A 4785-nucleotide genomic window follows, 5' to 3' on the forward strand; every position below is an offset into this window, starting at 1 on the left:
ACATTTCCCTCTTTCACAGGAAAATAGCCTTTATTAAAAAGTTGAATTATCAGTACTTTTGCTTTTGTGGCAAATAGTTTGCAGCAAAAATTGTATCTGTGAGGATAAAAATAAAAATATGTTGAACACTGAAGCAAGTCATATTTTAAAAGTGCTAAGAAAGGTTAGAATCCCTCAGCTATTCTTTCCTTGTCTTTAAAGAATCCTGCAGTTGTTTCAGATAATTGCCCATTTTAAATGTATATTTTCCAATGTAGTTTTATAATGTACAGATTATGGGGTTTCAACTGCTGGATCTCATCGTTATATAGAACAACCACTGGTGTTTTTCAAATAAAAGTTTTGGGGACTGAATTTTTTTCCCAGTAAGAGGCTTACACCCCACTGATCTGGAAACATATATATATGCGTTTAGATGATTCATTTTGTATCTTTTCATCTTGATTAAAAAGAACATATTACCTGGAAAATGAATCTTGGCTTCCAAAAATAATTTTTCCAGGGAAAATAAGAAAAAATTTTTTTGTACAGTTCATTGGATTAAATCATCACTTGGTAAACTTAAGGATATTAGCTTAAATCGATAATTTTGAAAACTGAGCTATTTCTCTTTATCAGATCTCCCTCCAGATGTCTTTAGCTATAGGAATGTTCCAGGTTATCACATCAAAAGTATCTCTCTCTCTTTCTCATTTTTTTTACTCCGTAATTCAGCCTTCATATTCATTTATTATCGCTCTTGCTTTCTGCATTAATGTCATCTATTTTAGTAATTAGAACCAAGCGTGTACTTTCGGATAGAGGCTGCTTATTCTTTAGAAAGGTAAACGCGATCACGACTTGAAGCAAAGTGAAAGGGAAGGTGTGTGGTGGTTGAGTCAAGATGATGAGTAAAAAAAATGCAAGAATTTAATACTGTATTTCACATTCGAAAACTGCTAAGAGAGTAGATCTTAAAAGTTTTCATCACAAGAAAAAAATGTTTATAACTATGTATGGGGACAGATGTTAACTAGACTTATTGTGATGATCATTACACAATGTATACAAATATCAAACAAATTTTAGAGATGATTTTAGAGATGAAACATAGTTTGTTCTACTTAAAAATATTTTAAATTTGGAATTGAGCAACCTCTTCAGTTTTACTCCAAAGTGTTAAATTTTAAAGTAGAGTGAATATCTCTGATTATTTCATCATATGTCAAACTGTACAAATTTTTGGCACAGTGTGTTTTTACATATGTACTGTTCTCATGTTGATTAGGAAAAAAGAGATTTGTACGCTTTCTTAATTTTTTTTATAATTAAGATTATAGTCATAAAATTTGCCCCTTTCTACTGCCGATGTTTACTGTTATCCTGGTATCTAATGCTGTATGAATGAGCAGTGCTGATATCAGTCTGTAGATGGCAACCTGGGTCTAATTTTATATCTTTTTCTTTTTTTCTTTTTTTTTTCCCTCCCCTGACTGTTTCTCTCTGTAATATTAAAGCTTAATAATTCAAGCAGAGCAGTGACATATTTCTTCAGGGAGACAAATCCCATTTTCTTTTGGTAGCCAAGATGCAAAGTAAGATTGGTTGGTGATTGATGAAGTTAAGTGTGAAATGCATTTTTAGTGCTGCATTTAAATACCAGCTTAACTGGCCAGCGTGTGTTTTCGGTACACTTTCCACTTGAGTTGCGGTGCCTTGGGATATGTTTTAGAGGGTGTTAACTAGCTACACTCTCCACTGTGAGCAAAGAAGTAATGATAATTGCTTTGAGATAGTATTTTGGGATTGGTTATATTTATTGATATTTTAAATATTTTTATATGAAAAAAATTCAGTGTTTTTAGTACCCCTGGAACACAGGAAGTATAGTGAATTTAGGGCTCCTTAGAAATATAGGAAAGGCTGCAGAGAAAATAGTCTGGTCTGTGTTACTACGCTTTATGTGGTATTGATAATTCTAAATACTTTTTAAAAGTGAGTATTCAAAGGTGGGCAGAACCAAGTCTTGCTTCCTTTGCATGATGTGGTTCTCCACACGTGTGGGTGTGCGTGTGTGCACAGGCACGCACACATGGACTAACAGCCTTGATGTAGTTCCTGGCTCGCTTCCAGCATCGTTCTGTGATAGCTCCTAAGGAACTTCTGTTGTTTAGACTCCTGATGAATGATAGTGAGCAGGTGCGGCGCCTGGAAACGATGTTGGAATATTATGACCTTGCTGGGTGACTGCCCTTGAGCAGTCACGCGCTTGAATTTTCTAATAGCTACAACCGGCACATGGCTTGCCGCGTCGCCCCAAGCATGAAGCATTACTGCAATCCATCCTCAAAGTCAGATCGCGGGGTCTTGAAACTTGAGCTTCTTTGGTTCAGCTAGTGAACCAGCTTAGGCACTTGTGTGGTTCCCATCACAAGGGACTGACTCTGAAGATGAAATAGGAAGAACACATTTTCCAAATGTGCTCTCCCAAGTCTCACTCTCTAAGGGGTATTATGTACTGGAGGAAAGTATATGAGAAGGCACTAAGGAGACTTTACAAAACAGGGCCCTGGTTTTCTTTAATTAGCAGAAGTAAGATTTATGATGTGTCTGGTGTCTATTGCCACCACACTCACCCTAGGACAGAGAAATATAGGTCTTCAAGTCCTTTGTTGATTGTAACTTCCCATCTCAATGGCAGTGCATACTGTGGGATATGGGTCAAATTTAATATTAGTATGTTAAAAATTTATAAAATAAGCATTTTTTTTCATGCCTCATGATCCTGTTACAGTCACATATTGTACGTCAAAATTCTAGTACTGCAAGGGGTTTTAGTCATTTCTTGAAATTTTATTGTGGGGTTCAAATTCTATCAATAGAAATTAGTACAGTTTGCTGTTCAGTTTCGTGCTGAAAGATTGAAAAATTAGAATCCTAGTAAGATCTTTATCTCGGTTTGAGAGGACTACAATACAAGCCCTTTTTCAGAAAATATTCTTTTCATATTCTGCTCTCTTATACACTTTGTACACTGGATGGAGAAGCTCTATGAGAAAAGCTTTTTTTTTTGTTTTATCACTGATACAGGATTGAGGTCTCAGCAATAAACTTCTTTCAGGGGCTACTTTTTATGTAGTCTAGGGATGCTGTGTGAAGATACTTTTTGTTTGCAAAAGGAGAAGTTTGTGAGCTGTTAAAATTACATAGGCATTTCCAAACCTTTGGAAGATTTTATTTCAGAAAGTTATTTTAAGTAGGTGTTTTGGTACTCACTTGACATTTTCTGTACGAGTAGCTCTATAGAGTCTATAATACATCTTAACTTTTGCACTGAACTCATGATGCCATGTAAGTTACCTGCAGTGTGAAATGCAGTTTCTAGTGGAGAAATGAACTAGAAGTTCCATTTCAGAATTCCAAGAACTCAGATTACCCTGCTACCGAGGGATGCAGAACTGTCTTAGGTCGAATTGCTGGTGTAAATCAGAGCCATGAAGTGAAGGATCCAAGTAGGTTTGGGTCAGAGGAGGAATGCGAAGGTTGAGGGGCCGGACCCGGAATTACACTGGGGTCTGGGCTGAGGTTCTTTTATTAGTTGATACCTTATAAGGGGATAATGTTAGGATTGTCTCCTCTTTATTTTTCCCCCTAGCTTCAAGACTTTGGCTTGTCAACCTCCCTTTTCATAGATGTAACCCATTACTTCTAAGCAAGGGCTCTTTCCTTCTTGGCCCATCAAGGACCTCAACAAATTTCATAGTATTTCCTTGATTCTGCCTCCAATGTTAGCTCCGAACTTTTCTGTAGCTTAGTATAAAGAAAACATGGATCCATACCACCGGTGAGTTTCTGACACACCGAAGACTAGAGTGTGATTCATCTTCCTTGTAGGAGGAAACTAAAACTGGGTTACCCTAGCTGGGCATTTCATCATCTGAGGTAGGGCCCACACTGAGGCTTGGTTAGGGAGTCTGATGTCACGAATGTCTGTGAGATGCTGATGGCAGGGGCAGGAGTGAGGGAGGTTAGGTGGGGATGACAGGGTAGAGAGAAGAGGAAGAAGTAGCCATGGGATTTATTACTCCTCCTCCTTCTCCAACTTTCTCTTTCTTTTGCCAACCTGTGATGAAATAAAACCAGGATAGGGACCTGGTCCATTAGAGCAGGCGTTCCCAACCCCCAGGAAGTGAACTGGCCTGGTAGTAGCTGAGCTGCACAGCAGGAGGTCAGTGGCAGGCAAGCCAGCGAAGCTTCATCTGTATTTGCAGCCGCTCCCCAGCGCTAGCGTCACTGCCTCAGCTCTACCTCAGATCATCAGGCATTAGATTCTCATAGGAGCACTGGTCCGTGGTGCCAAAATGATTGGAGACTGCAGAGAATCAGTGACTCCTTGGTCATCATTCACATGTGAGACACAGATAAATAAATACGCAACAGAATATCCTGCTCAGAGTAGCACTCAGTTTTGTGTGTGTATGTGTGTGCGAGTCTATTACGCCTACATTTGTAGTGACAATTGAAATTAAGGTCTACGGAAAAAAAAAAAAAAACACTGAGTAGTGGTGTAATTCTGTTTAGCACATCTCAATCGTGGATTTTAATCTGATATTTTGTAAGCTTCGTGTACAAATCCTCAGAATTAAATAAATAGCATTTCCCTAGTTTTACAAATGGGGAAAAAGAAGAGACAGCAGTTTTCCCAGAGTCAAAGGATATATCAATGTCTAGTGATTTCTGGAAATTGCCATTCCGACACATAGCTGGCTAAGAGGCAGACATACCCCTGTGATTCTTTGTAGGGGA

The 4785-nt window shown here is 38.2% G+C and overlaps 1 protein-coding gene and 1 pseudogene across 1 annotated transcript in view; both read left to right on the forward strand.

Annotated features, from left to right (window-relative positions):
- Positions 1-4785, forward strand: part of DCDC2 (doublecortin domain containing 2) — a 169771-nt gene that overhangs the window by 66013 nt on the left and 98973 nt on the right. The gene's annotated exons all lie outside the window — the stretch shown is intronic.
- The window catches only part of LOC111736789, a 9711-nt pseudogene that overhangs the window by 2463 nt on the left and 2463 nt on the right, over positions 1-4785 (forward strand).

The sequence above is a fragment of the Pteropus vampyrus genome, unplaced genomic scaffold, assembly GCF_000151845.1.
Source record: "Pteropus vampyrus isolate Shadow unplaced genomic scaffold, Pvam_2.0 Scaffold22, whole genome shotgun sequence".
NCBI lineage: Eukaryota > Metazoa > Chordata > Mammalia > Chiroptera > Pteropodidae > Pteropus > Pteropus vampyrus.